The 15134-nt window shown below is 46.6% G+C and overlaps 1 protein-coding gene across 5 annotated transcripts in view; it reads right to left on the bottom strand.

Annotated features, from left to right (window-relative positions):
* RIPK1 (receptor interacting serine/threonine kinase 1) overlaps window positions 1–6520 on the bottom strand; it is a 35749-nt gene extending 29229 nt beyond the window's left edge. For 3 of the 5 annotated variants that reach the window (XM_032462406.1, XM_032462402.1, XM_032462405.1), the window contains exon 1: window positions 6149–6520. The gene's annotated coding sequence lies outside the window, so the exon portion shown is untranslated. Of the gene's footprint in view, window positions 1–5794; window positions 5895–5965; window positions 5984–6148 lie in introns of those variants that run through there. The other 2 variants (XM_032462404.1, XM_032462403.1) reach the window with 2 other exon arrangements.
* Between the last annotated feature and the right edge of the window lie 8614 nt (window positions 6521–15134).

Below are 15134 nucleotides of genomic sequence, written 5' to 3'. Positions count from 1 at the left end.
GATTTGAAAAATCATCACCAAGGTCCTTACCACCTATGCTTACCACCTAGTTTTATGGTTTCAGGTCTTATATTCAAATCTTTAATCCATTTTGAGTTAATTTTTGTGTTGGTGTAAGATAGCGCTTCAACTTAATTCTTCTGCATGCAGCTATCCAATTTTCTGAACACTATTTATTGAAGAGACTGTCCTTTCCCCACTGTATAAAGATCTTCCTCGACTTACGATGGGGTTGTCTTGATAAACTTGATACACTTAATACAGCCAACCTAAGCATCACAGCTTACCCTAGGCTACCTTAAATCTGCTAAAAACACAGATTAGCCTACGGTTGGGCAAAATCATCTAATACAAAGCCCATTTTATAATAAAATTTGAATATCTCATGTAATTTACTAAATCTGTACTGAAAATGAAAAACAGAGTGGCTGGCTGGGTACAAAATGGTTGTAAGCATGCTGGCCAGTTATCCTCATGACTGCACAGCTGACTGGGAGCTGCCCAGCATCGTAAGAGAATTTCGTACCATGTATCGCATCCGGGAAAAGATCAAAATTCAAAATACAGTTTTTACTGAATGCTTATTGCTTTTGCACCATCATAAACTTGAAAAATCCGAAGTCAAGCCATCATAAGTTGGGGACCGTCTGTATTCTTGGCTCCACTGCTGTAAGTTAATTGATCACATTATGTGTAGGTTTATTTCTGGGCTCTCTATCCTGCTCTATCGTGTTTATGCCAGTGCCACACTGTTTTCATGACTACAGCTTCTGTAGTACACTTTGAGATTGGGAAGTGTGATACCTCTAGCTTTGTTCTTTCTCAAGATTGGTGATTTGGGGTCTTTTGTAGTTCCATACAACTTTTAGGACTGTAAACTCAACTTCTGTGAAAAATGCCTTTGGAATTTTGATAGGAGTTGCATTAAATCTGTAATATGGATATTTTAACAGTATTAATTCTCTCCATGCCTGAGTGTGGAATGTTTCCATCTACTTGTGTCTTCACGTTCTTTCCTTAGTATCTGATAGTTTTCAGTATACAGGCCTTTCACCTCCCTGGTTGGATTTATTCCCAGTGATTTTAGTCTTTCTGTTGTAATTATAAATGGGATAGTTTTCTTAACCTCTGATAGCTTATTATTAGTATATAGAAACACAACATATTTTTATATACTGATTTTGTATCCTACAGCATTGCTGAATTTATTAGTTCTAACAGTTTTTTTGAAGGAGTCTTTAGAGTTTTCTACATATAATATTATGCCATCTGCAAACAGGGACAGTTTTGTTTCTTCCTTTCCGATTTGGATGCCTTTTCTTTTTCTTGCTTAATGGCTCTGGCTAGGACTTCCACTACTACGCTGAATAAACGTGGCAAGACTGGGCATCCTTATCTTGTTCCTGATCTTAGAGGAAATATTTTTTTGGTTTTTCAATGTTGAGTATGATGTTAGCTGTAGGTATAAAATCTTAAATTCTGCACTTTGAAGTTCTTCTTAATGAAATGTTTGAAGCAGAAGGATTTTTTGTTTTTGTTTTTGTTTGGGGTTTTTTTGTTTTGATTAAGTACCTGAAGAACTTTCTGAAAATGCCTACGCTGACAGCAATCTCGTGCAGTGGCCTCTAAGTCAAATCAGGTAACCAACCTCCTGCATCTTGTGCAAAGGCTTCGGTGGGCCCTGCCACCCCAACAGAGCTCACTGTAGGAACCATTTTCCAGTAACATGAGCCATTTCCAAGCAAGAGGAAGTACCCCCGGAGAGAAGTGCGTCTGCAGGGCAGAGGCGGGGTGGGAAGGCTGCCCAGATGCAGGGCACGGGGACTGAGGGACAGGGGTCAGCAGGGGTGAGCAGGGCTGAGGCAGCAGGGCCATCACGATGGTGGGAAGAGTACAGGCTTTTCCCAGGTGTGAACTCCAGCCCTAAAGCGTATTAGCCTCGTGTCCCGGGTAACTTACAGTAAGCCTCAGCTTCCTCATTTGCACGCGGAAACAACAATGCCTGCCTCACAAGTCTGGTAAGGGTTATGTGAGAAAAAACACGTGAACACACTTGTCACCTGCTTCGCGGTTCTGCCTAGGGCTGGCCCACCCCAGACCCTCATCCACGTTGACCCCAGCCCCTGGGCTCTGAGAGTGGAGTGTGCAGCTGGGCGGTGCTGCTCTGCAGCTCTGTGCTGACCAGCCTGTGAGGACGGGTCAGGGGATGGAGTCACTCGTCCCCCTCCCCTGCAGCCCCTCTCATGGCACAGTCTCCTCCTGGCTAGAGGCCATGCCTCCTTCAGGCCTGAGGGCCTCACATCCTCAGGGAAGCCATCCTTCATCTCCCATTAGACTCATCCCAGCACCACTGCTTCTGCCTTGAGCCGGTTAAGACAGCTGTAACTGGGAGTCATCTCAGTTAAGCTCACAGACGGCAGGAAACTGTCTCATGCACTGTCTACAGGGCCTAGCACATGGCAGTTGGTCATTAAATGCATATTAAAAAGAGCTATTTAATTGTCCCAAACTAAAGAATACAGTTAAATGCATATAGCACAGGGAACTATATCCAATCTCTTAATAGAACCTATAATGAAAGGCAACATGAAAAGGAATCAATGTATGTATATGTATGACTGAGACATGATGCTATGCACCAGAAATGGACACAACACTGCAAACCGACTGTACTTCAATAAAAGAAAAAGTGTTTTTTTTAAAAGAATACAGTCAAATGAACTGTAGCACATTCATAAGATATAGCATGATACAGCCATTCAAAATTATGATCTGTAAAAATAAAAAACACATTAACAGGTGGATGGCTGGATGGATATACACGTACAGGAAAAAAGACAGTGAAAGACACTAAAATGTTAGCAAGGATTGTGTTTGGATGGCCAGGTGACTTTTACTTTCTTTACACCTTTACTACATTTTCCAAGTTTTCTACAATTGACATGAATTATCTTTACAATAAAATTTATTTTTTTAAGAGAATAATTCCTTCGCTCAGTAGTTCTTCATTCTAAGGAATCAAATCAGAGATGCCGAATACAGACTACATACAAGGATGTTCCTGGTAACATTATACAGAACAGCAAAAGCACATAAAACAGCCAACAAACACAAAATAAAGGAGAGTAAGTTATGGCCCATTCACACTCTGAAATGCATCTAGCAGTTTTCAAAAATGATGTTATGTATGAATGTTTAGTGACATTAAAAAAAGGCTCACAGACAAGAGAAGGAACAGGAGGGAATTACCACTGTACCCTGAACTCTGTCCCTCTGGGTATTACGTCGCAGCTGGATAAGTTCCACCTGCTGTCTCTCCTTTGGCCCAGATCCTGTCTCCTGAGCTGCCGAGAACCAGGATCTGCAGCGCCTCCTGCAGGCGGGACGGCGCTCAGGGGAGGGGCGCAGCGGGCCTGCCGCACCTCGTGAGGCTGCCTCGACCCAGGCCGTTCTCCTCAGTTGGCAGGCTGCTGGGTTAGTCTGGTCTCTACCTTATACACCTTCTGCACGGTTTCCAATGATTCAGTTTGTTTAAACTGTTTCGTCCCTATTTGCCCACGAAATACTCAATTTTATAAGCACTGAAATACCTTAGGAAGGCCTTGTGAGTGACTTAGATACCCGAGTCACAAAAACACTGCAGGCAGGTAGAAAACCACATTATAAAGCCATGTTACAAAGGAATTAATAAAGGCACATTAGCCTGTTAGAGCCTCTTAAGATAGCTAATTTCAACTAAGAATGTGACTGTGTCCATTTTAATAGGATTTCTTAATGTTTTTGCCTAAGTATTTAATTTACCGACTTCGGGAAGCAAATCTGTTCCACTGAAATTAACTGAAAATTCCAAGAAACTACACAAATTACCTCCTAAGGCAGGTAGGTCTGTATATAAAAATACTCATATGTATATTCAATTTTGTCAATTATGCCTCAGTAAAACTGGTGGAAAATATAAATTATTAATAATAATACCAAAGAGCAGGCAACGTTAATGTACAATATTAACAGGGCAGTGGTTACGAACAGGTGGAAGCAGGAGAGCATGAACAAGAGGAGGCACAGGACGTTTCAGGAGTGACGGCAACATTTTATTTCTTCTGAATGTTTACTTTGTGAGACTTAACAGAGCTGTGCAGTTACGATTTGTGCACTTTTCTGTTTATGTCATACCTCAATAAAATAAAATTAAAAACTTTAAAAATATTTAAGCGGTAGAGGGGTATTTCTTCAATTTTTCAATGATGACCATACATAATGAGTCTGATAGAAAATGTTGGCTGCCTACCTATCATTGTCCCCCTTTTCTCCTGCCAGTAGGACTCTGTTTATACTCAGGTATCCAAGGGGATTTCTCAAGGGTCTTTGTTTAGAACAGCTTGATGATTTGCCCCAGATAAACACGCACTCTGGGCAAGGAAGAATCAAATGATGTACAAGAGAGAAGACTGGATGGGTTCAACAAGCATTGTCTGCCGTGTATGTTAGCACACGATGGACCCCGTCAGGTAGACTCTAGGCTCATTGCTCCAAATAAAGACACTAAAATCTGGAGTTTAGTGATTCACCTCAAGTGCCAGGTCTTCACCCAAACGTCCCCCATCAAGTCACTAACATACGCTGTTTCTCCAGATAGCAAAGGGAAATCTGTCTTTATTAAAATCAGAGGCAAAGACCTAATCTTACAAGCCTGCTCACCTATATTAACTAAGTATGCTACAGTCAGAAACATGGGGAATGTACGGACTAAATTTTAAAAACCTATGAAAATATGTGGCTCAAAGTCAATATTCTACAGATCAACGCAGTCATTTTCCCCAGAGTATAATATCGAACCAAAAGCATGGGAAGCTCTGTGTTTAAAATCACACTCGTGGTATTAACATGTTGTGGATTAATAAGCACCCAATAGTAGTTTGAGATTTTGGAAGTTGATATTTAGGGATTTTTTTAATTATCAATATTCAGAATCCTGAAAGCAGACAGAGGAAAAAGAAAATTAAAGTTAATTGTTACTGCTATTTTAGCAATAATAATTATGAGGATTATATACCTCCAATTTTATTTTAAACAAGCTTAGTCTACGTCCCGTGTTCGGAAGAGCTGCGGTTTCCCACGTTTGTAATTGACTACAATTTCCTCCCTACTCTCGCTTCTATAGGATGGTTACAAAATTCAGATCTAATACGAGGTCGCTCCACATTCTAGAGCTCACTCCTGTCTTGATTTCTTCAGGTAAACAGGGGAAGAAGTAATGGTGGTCTAAAGACCAAAGGACCTCTGCAAAGGAGGCTGAGAATGACGGCCTCAGGCTCTGCTCAAGACAAAGAGCTCTGAGCGAGGAGGAGCCAACGATCCGCAGGGGACCAAGAACTGAACCACCGAGCCCCCCGCCCTCGGGGGGCCTGTCAGATGCTCAGGGAAGAAGGTCGGGGCTCACGAAGCACTCGAAAAAGCGAACGCCGCGGCCACCGAAGAGGCCCGGGAGAGTGACAGCCTTCCCCTCGGCCGCGGCGCTCCTCCGTCCCCACTGCCAGCCCACGTCTAGGACCGCGTGGGCCGCGTCTGCCGTCTGCCGTCTGCCGGCCCCCGCGGCCCCCGCGCCCGGGGAAGGCCCTTTCGGGACGTGGTCGGGCCAGGCCAAGGCCACCGAGCCCCGCGACGGCGGGAGCAGCGCGCTACTGCTGCTTGATGTCGCCGCACAGACCCAGCACCGCCGCCAACACGCAAGCTATGGCCACAGCGTGACGGCCCGCCCAGCGTCACAGAGCCCCCCGCGCGGACCGACCCTAACCTCCGCAGAAACCCAGCCGGGCGCTGCGCCGACAGTCAGCCACCCCGCGCGCGACTTCCGGGAACGCCGCGGGCTCCGCCTACCGCCTGACTTCGGGGACCGCGCCTGGCCACGCCCACCGCCCGACGGGCCCACAGCACTACTTCCGGGAGCGACGCCGGCCCCGCTCACCTGACTTCGGGGACCGCGTCCTGGCCACGCCCACCGCACGACAGGACCACAGCCCGACTTCCGGGAGCTACGCGGGCCACGCCCGCTAGCTGACCCGCCCACCGCCCGACTTTCGACAGAGGAAGCCCCGCCCCTGGCCGGAAGCCGCCCCGTGAGCCTGGCCGCTGCCCCGCGCAAACGCACCGAAGGATTCACTTTCGCTTCCGCGGGAAACTTCCCGAGGCCCGAGGCCGGCTGAGGGGAGAAGCGGCACGGGCAGTCCGGAAGTGCTCCGACGCCCGGGGCCTCGCCGGCGCGGGCTGGGGTGGGACGCCCGCCTGACGAGGGTCGCCGCGGGCGGAGCCCGTCAGCTGGGAGGCCGGCCGGGCCGCCCCGCTGTCACCGCGCGCGACTCCGTGGACCCGCTGTCCGCCGCGTGCTGCCCGCGCGGGTCGGCGCGCTCGGGCTCCTCGCGGGGTGGGCCGGCCGGGACGCCGCGCTCCGGGACCGTGCGCTCCGGCAGGCCGCTCCGGTGTCCGCCCCGTCTGCGTGCCGACTGAGGGAGATCGGCCGGCGGAGGGCGTGGACTACTCGCTCCGCCCCTGCTCCTGCCCCGGAGGAGGATGTGGAGAGCGCCCGCCCCGCGCCGGCGGGGCCTCCTGGCCGGTTCTTAAATCCCGGACTCGCCGCCGGAGGATCGCGGCTTCGCTGTTTCAGCGCGAGTTGGGCGCTGGGAGAGAAGTGCGCCCAGTCCTAGAAACCGCTCACAGAAACCTTCCCGGCGGGGCGGGAAGCGCTGGGCTGGTTTCCCAGGGGGAGTCCGCTCTGCGGGTCACCCGCGCTGGAACCGCAGGCGGTTACCATTCTCTCATCTCCTTCACCTGCACGGTGGGGAATAATGAAGCCTCAGTGGGGCTATGGAGGGAGAAATGGGATACTGTGCAGCCATTTACAATGATTTTGGGAAAGCCTCAAGCAAAATGGGAAGGGCTTGCTAAAAGTTATGTTAAACAGCTAATTATATGCAGAGCATGATTACGTGCTGTAGAAAGATACGTACATCAAGAGAATGAGCTGCCACAAACCAAGGGAAAATTTTTGCAAAAGGGGTATCTGATAAAACCCGTTTTCCAAAATACACTAAAAACGCAAGAAAAGGAACAACAGTTGGAAAATGGGCGGAAGATTAGAACAGACACCTTACCATTTGTGGCAAGTAAGCATATGAAAAGATGCTCAATATTGTAAGTCATTAACAGGTAACTAAATTTGAAAAGGCAATGAGATGCCACTACACGTTGTTGACCTAAAATAATAGACTGCCAACTATTTCTTCAGCAAAAAATGGTTTTCTTCAGGACCAGCAAAAATTGCAGTTTCGGAGTCTACAATCACATGATGCTGTGTGCAAGTTCCCAGCAAAAATGGAAAAGAGGACACTTTTTAGAGGGGAAAGGAAGTTGGGCTGGATGTAGGGGGGAGGAAAAAGAGTGGATGGCTTTTCATTGGTTGAGTTGCCAGGAAAGAAAAGGAGGTCTGTCTGCTTCCTGGTGGCCCCTGCTATCGCTGCAGGCTGTGAGAACGCCCCCTTATGTCCTGACTATTTAGGTTTCTCTTCTTTTGGGGGTTGCTTTTTCTTGTTTTTACATTTTCTCCTTTTGATAACATCTTTCTCTGAAAGCATCACTGATCAAGCCTGAGGATTTTTTTTTGGTACCAGTGGCCTTTTGTCCTTCAATACCAAGAGGGACCTTTCCTGTGTGCAGTCTCACGTCAGAGGGAAAGTGCACAGATTGCAAACCTATTGAGGTGACATTTGATTAACAGCAGGCATAGGAGAGAGAATCATCAGGCATTTTAAATCTAAAGTTCGTGTGTTACCAAGATCAGAGACACTGGAGATCATCTGAAGCATTATGTCATCATCAAAGGTTTGGTGACAAACTTGTTGGGCGTTCCCAGATATTTTGGGAAAGCTGTTTCATCTGATGTCATCTGCTTCCATTCTGGGAAATCTTTACTTTCGGGTCACCAGATAATGTGCAGGTTGAATCAGGGTTTGACACTCTCTCTAAGTGCGTAATGTGAATCCAAGAGTCAGTTCCATGGAGTTTGGGGGCACAACTTTGGTCGGCAGTGCTTGACGGGGCCTTTCTAGCGAGGGTGAATACAGAGTCTGTGGAGGTCTCCGCTCCAGTAGGGGAGATCTCTGGGTTGCCAGGTGTGATACGGTCTTCATTTCCTGGGAGACACTAAAAAGTTTATCTACCAAAACATGGTTATTTTTAGTTGCAGTAATTGGGCCTTTACGATACTGGAATATCTCTTTTATCACTTGTGGATCAAAGGGGCAGGAGCCAAGTGCATTGGGTGTCCTGTGACTGTCTCCAAGGGTGAGGGTTTCTGAGTTAAAAAAGGAGTGGATCTAAGATTCAGAAGAACCAATGGCAGTGCTTTTGGCCAAGCTATTTGCAGAGCCTCTGCAAATTTTGCCAGTTGAATCTTAATAGCACTGTTAGTATGTTCAACTAAACCAGAGAGCTGAGGGTGGCTAAGTGCAGTGAAAGCGTTGTAAAGCCAGCCACACAGCGCAGGCTTGTTGAAGTACCGCACCAGTAAAACGGGCTCCTTGATGCGCATACAGTTCGAGACGAGTCTCCCAGTGGGGGTAATCTTTTCTAAAGGGGCTTTGACCACAAAAAGTGGTAGCAGCCTGTCTGCCAGGGAAGTCTTCAGTCCAGTGGGAAAACATGCAGAACTGGAGTAAAGCAGGTTCATGAGACGGAGGTAATTGTATGAAATTTGTTGCCAGACCTTGGCTGGACCATCAGGCAGTTTAAAATACCAGGGGACACGGAACAGGCCTCCCCGGGTTGTATTTCACGCAGGTGGGACTAGTGAGGTAGGTACTTTGTGCAGCCTTGTTAGTGTTTCCCCACCAATACTGATTCACAAAGGCTGTCATTTTGTCATTCAGCTAATGGTTAAACGCATATGCCATGGTAAGGAGTGGGAATTTTATGAGTCTTGTAGGCCTGGGTTGTCACTTGGTCCAAACCAGAGCTTTCTCTTTTTACCAAGCCAACAGTTGTTGAATTTCCAATCCTGTTTTTCCTTATTTGAGGCCAATCGTTGCGCTTCTCTAGACAGTTTTTCTAAATTACCATTTGGAGAAATACCTCTGAATCATGACAGAGATCCGGCTGCTGTTGGTCCTTTAAGGGCAGTACTCCTTGCAGAAATTATCAGCAATGTGACTCCCCTGAGCTTCCAGGGAGTCAAGTTTAGAATTTCCCAGAATCTTAAATAATAGCTGAAGTGGCAGGTAAAAGTACTGCATCAGATAATTCCTGAACATAAGGCCATTTTAAATTTTATTTCCACTCAAAGTAAGGAAGCCACGTTGCTTCCATAACATTCCTAAATCACGCGCCACTCTGAGAGCATACCTGCCATCAGTATAAATACTCAGTTTTACCCTTGGCTAAAGCACGAGCTTGCATAAAAGCGTCTCGTTCAGCCTGAGGGGCTGCGGCAGCCATAGGTAACAGAGCTGAGCACCACGCGGTGCTCACTGTTCTCAGCTTTTAAATAAGAACTAATCGGCGAGCCCCAAGAAGTCAGCGTTACCTAGAGCAACTTCCTGAAGAGCATCATGAGGAACCGGGAGGCGGTCCTTGGATGCTGAGTGGTTGTGAGGGGCTTGGGCGACGGCCGGCCGCGGGGAGAAGGGCCATGGTGGAAGAGCTCCGGGGGGGGGGGGCAGCGGACAAAGGACTCCGGCCGAGGTGGGGCAGCCGAGCGCTATGAGGGAGCAGGAGGGCTTCTGCTGCGTGGGGCACAAAAGTGGTGAAAGGGGGTCCCACGGTGATCTTGGTGTCTTCACGAAAAGGGCAGTGGCACTAATGGCTCTAAGCCAAGGGGGTAACCCTGTACCGCAGGGTCCAGTCGTCGCCTATAATCACCATTGTTAATGGTGGTCTCCATGTTTGGGGCCGAGTACCCCAAGGGCATTTCCTTTTTCACACACAAAGGAAAAGGGGAATCTGATCACTGGGGTGACAGAGGGCTGGTGGGCTCATCGAAGGAAGGCCTCACAGGCTATGTGGTCCCATTCTTCCCATAAAATTGGGGAAAGTTGTTATTTTTTAGTAAAACATAGTTAGTTTGGCCATGAGAGAGAAATCTGGTATCCAGTGTTGGCAATAACCAACAAACCAAAGGAAACTTTGCATTAGTGCTGAGTTTGGGGTTTTGGGAAACCCAGGACAGCACAAAGCCTGTCTGGATCTAGGTGTTACCCTTGTTCTGATACCATGTGCTCTAAATACTGAACCTGCGTTTGGGGAAACTGCAGTTTTCCTTTGGTGACCTTATGTCCCGTTAAGGCTAAACGCTTTAGCAAGAGGATGCCGTCTTCCTGTGAGGAGGCTTGAGGAGGAGAGCGAAGGAGCAGACCACCCACACATGCAACAAGGCAGAGCCTCAGGGAATCCTGGCATCATCCAGACCCCCTGCGGGACCGGTGAGAGATAAGAAGAGCTCTCAGCAAAGCCTTCAGGTGATACTGCCAGGTGAACAGCTTTTCTCCCCAATGGAGGCAGAAAGGTATGGCTGGTTTCATCAGCTGGACACCGAAGACTGCACTGCGCGCACCACTCACAGCAAAGAACCTGCTTCCAGGGGGGAATGGGTGTGAGTGGCAAGCGGGTGCTGAGGGGTGACTAAGTTGTTTAGTGCTCAGAGGTGCTGGACGAACCTCCATCCTTAGTTCTCTTACCAGTAGAATGGAAGTGTTACAGGGGCCAGTGGAAGAGGTAATGAGGCCTTCAGTCTTGTAACCTGTTATGGGCTGTATGTCATGAAGGCCTTCTTTACTTACCGGGCACTGATTAATTCTGGGAAGAGGTTTTGAGGCACCTGTCTGAATCTTGATGGGAGGTGTGCTGTGAGTTCTGCCCATCTCAGTTTGAGATTCTGCCCATAAGGAAGATGGCAGCTGATTCAACAGGGACAAGTGATCAGTGTTTCCAGAATCAGCTCCAGTACCATCAGAGATGGAGAAAGTAAAAGAGGTCAAAGGGTCATTAGTTCACCTGGTTGGGTGCTTTGATGACCGCTGTCAAGTTCTAGAAACTGCCAAGTTCTTTTGGGAGAAAGGAATTCTGGCAAGATGCTTCTCTAAGAAATCTCAGGCTAATTAATGGGGGTGGTGGAGGAACTAAGGAGGAAAGGGGCGCGTCTCTCAAAGGAGCTAAACAAGATGCAGTAGGTCCAGAGACAGACAGGAACCTCTTGAGGTTCATTTGAGATCCCTGCTGTTTGCACCATCTGAGGCAGGGGCTGCTTTGTAGCAGGGGGGCTGAGCCCTGAGACTGTGGCTCCAGTGTCAGGACTGGGAGAGATTTACCCCCAGTCTGGACAAATGTTTCTCCAAGCCAGTTAAGAGGGAGGTTGGGAAGAGCCCTGTGGTTCCTCTGAGCCCCATCACTGAAGATGGAGAGGACCCGGGAAGGGCTGGTTAGCGGGCTGAAGTCGCCTAAAGCATGTGAATTTGTAACAATCTGTTTTCCAATCTCCTGGCTCTTTGCAATAACAGCAGAGACTGGGAGGATTTGGGTTTTCTTCAGGAGCTGAAGATTAAGAATTTTGGCCGTCTTCCTTTGAGGTGACTCACTAGAGTGTGGGGGAGCTCGTCTGCCAGGTTAAATCTGGAGTGGATACAGTTTTCCAGTCTATCCTGGTCCCTGTTACTAGAAGGGAGAGGTCCCAGTTCTGCCCACTAAGAAACATAGAGTTAAAAGCTACTTCAGTGGCATGATCATCTGAAAGGAAGGCCAGAATTTTCTTTAAAAATAATCTGAAGTCGATTACAACAGTCACGAACAGGTTCCTCAGATTGTGTGCAAGCCTGCATTGTGTTCCAGTCGACGGGTGTTAGCAAAGCCCTAGGAACTGCCTGGCAAAGCTGCTGAGTGACTGTTCAAGGCTGATCATAGGAGTTAGTGGGCTGGTTTCCCAGTGTGGTTCTAGAGACCTTTAAAGATTCTGCCAATTAGTGGCAAATCCAGTGCTGGATGTGGCTTCACTGACACACTAATGAAATAGCTGACATAAGCCAGAGAAACCAGGGTGAGAGGTTTGAATGGCTGTATTAAGTTCCTCAGTAAATGTAAGAGTATCTTCGGTTACCTCAGGAAATCTTTGACTGTGGCTCACAGTCCAGCTTCAGTCCAGGGAGTAAAAGAAATTAAGAGTTTAGCCTCTGGATTCTCAGAGGCTTAATTTTAAAGGAATGGGTTCTGATAAGTTCAGAGGAAAAGGGAAGTTTGGCGAGAGAATCAGTTTGAGGAAGCTGAGGCTTCAGAGGAGGTACAGACACAGAAGGGGATAAGGAAGATGGCACTGGGGGGGCGGGCCCTGGGCGCGAGGAGCAGCGGGGGGACAAGATGGCGCCAGACGCGGAGCAGGAGACAGAGACCAAGGAACAGGGGCCTGAGGCTCAGAAGCCACTTGACCTTCTCCTGTTTGTTTGCCTTAGTTAATCTTAAACTTTTATTTTGTAGAGAGGCAATTTTAGGCTCCTAACACTGTTCAGAAGTCCCAAAATACCAATCAAAATAGGCGTTCTGTTCAGTTTTGAAAACTTTTGAGCTATTATAGTCCAGTTTGTTTTTAAGGAAATTAAATTTGGGGATTTCAAAAATTCCCCATAATAGCCGTTGATATTCTAAATTGCCTTTGGTTAGGTCATTCCACTTAGTTATAAATGCACATAAAAAAGGATCATGGTTTTTAAACATAAAATAAGCCAGGGTCCTTGTAAGGGGGCAGCCTCAAAATGTTTAGATAACTGGGGTCCCATTTCTTGGAGGTTTTTCTCTAGAGTAAGAGAATATTTTCAAACAGTTTAAACAGCTCAAGCAGCTCAAAGAACTTACAGGCTTAATATCAGCCAGGTCTCAGGGAACAGTCTTGGTTCTGGAGGAGCCAGAAGAGCCAGGTAGAAGGCTCAGCCCAGCTCCTGTAGAACAGCCCCTATTCCAAAGGGATGGGCCGATGCTAAGGCCAGTTCCAGTGAAATAGTCTGATTTCAAAACCAGACCAAACTGCCAGCAAGTACAAGTACACACAGAAAAAGGCCTTAGCCAGAAAGAAAAAACCTTACAATAGGTCCGGAATACAGCTTGGAGAATATCAAAATACATAGAGGGCAGAAGCTTGAATCCAGGAGAAAGACAACTTCAAACTCGATGGTCAGCAAGAAGAGCAGCGAGTGGCAATGGGCTTGGCTGTGGGCACTGTACTGCTTACTCCCCAGCCCCAGAGCCACTGGGGGCCTTCTCTGGTCCCCACAAGGGCCACCAAAATGTTGACCTAAAATGGACAGACTTCCAGCTATTTCTTTGCAACAGATGGTGCTGGGACAACCGGAGCTCCACGTGCAAAGAATGAAGTTGGAGCCCTACCTCACACCTTAAAAAATTAACTCAAAAAGGATCAAAACCTAAATATACGAGCTAACACCTTATCAGCCAACATCTTATAAGAACATATAAGAATAATCATTCTGACCTTGAGCTTAGCAATGAATTCTTAGATATGACACCAAAACCATGAGCAACGACAAAGAAAAGGTTGCTTAGACTTCATCAAAATTAAAACCTGCATCAGAGAACATTACCAAGAAAGAGAAAAGACAGCCTACAGAGTAGAAGATACTTGCAGACCATATATCTAATAAGGGTTTAATATCCAGATTTATAAGTCACTCCTGCCACTCAACAGCTAAAAGAGAATCCAATTTTTTTAAAGGCAAAGGATTTCCATAGACATGTCTCCAAAGAAGATACACGAATTGTCAGCGAGCACACAAAAAAGTGCTCAATATTCTTAGTCATTAGCAAAAGGCAACTCAAAACCACAGCGAGACACTACTTTGCACCTGCTTGGATGGCTATAATTAAAGAAGTGAAAAATAGCAAGAGTTGACAAGGATGTAAAGAAACTGGAATACCTGAGCATTGCTTTTGGGAATGTGAAATGGTGCAGCCGCTGCAGAAAACAGCTTGGCATTTCCTCAAAAAGCCGAACACTGAATTACCACGTGCCTCAGCAGTTCCACTCCTGGGTATACACTCGGAAGAACTGAAAACAGCAATTCAAACAGATCCTTATGTACCACCACTCACCACAGCTTTATTTACAATACTCGAAACAACCAAAGTGCCCATCGGTACAGGAGTGCATGAATGAAACATGAGCTATACATACGTGGAATTTTATTCAGTCATAAAAAGGACTGACGTTCCGATACACGATACAACATGGGTTAACCTTGTGAACAAAATGCTAAGTGAAATGAGTCACTCACAAAAGAACAAATACTGTATGATTCTATTTATCTGAATATCTAGAACAGGCAAATTCATAAAAACAGAAGGCAGATTAGAGGCTGTCAGGGCTGAAGAGAAGGAGGAATGCAAAGTTACTCCTTAATGGTTACAGAGTTTCTGTTTGAGGGTGATGAAAAATGTTCAAAACGGATACTGGTAATGATGGCATAACACTGTGGATGTGATTAACCCCACTGAATTGTACACTTAACATGCTTAAAATGGCACACAGTCATCCCTTGGTATCTTTTGGGGATTGGTCCCAGGACCGATCATGGACACTGAAATCTGCAGATGTCCAAGTCCCTTATATTAAATGGCATAGTGTCTGCGTGTAATACATGCACATCCTCCTGCAGACTTTGAACAATCTGTAGATTACTTACGAGACCTAATACAATTTAAAACTATATAAATAGTTGCTGTCATGCGACAAATTCAAGTTTTGCTTTTTGGAACTTTCCGGAAATGTTTTTCCCTTGAATATTTTTGATCCCTGGTTTCTTGAATCTGAGGAGGTGGAACTTACAGACACAGGGGCCTGACAGTATTTATAATTTTTTAGCACAATAAAAATTAAAATTAAGTCACTGAAGTCTTTTGGTGAGAACGTAAAATAGTCAACTAGTTCGGCAGTTTCTTAGAAAGTTAAGCGTGTACCTACTATTTGATCCAGTCATTCAACTTCCATGGATTTACCTAAGAGAAAAGACAGCGTATGTCCATAAAAAGGGATGTACACAAATGTTCATAGCAACTTTATTTGTGGTAGCCCAATGCTGGAATCAGCCCGA

Source organism: Camelus ferus, chromosome 20 (genome assembly GCF_009834535.1).
Source record: "Camelus ferus isolate YT-003-E chromosome 20, BCGSAC_Cfer_1.0, whole genome shotgun sequence".
In the NCBI taxonomy this organism is placed as follows: domain Eukaryota; kingdom Metazoa; phylum Chordata; class Mammalia; order Artiodactyla; family Camelidae; genus Camelus; species Camelus ferus.
The sequence above is the reverse complement of the archived record's forward strand: the minus strand, read 5'-3'. Positions and strand labels throughout refer to the sequence as shown.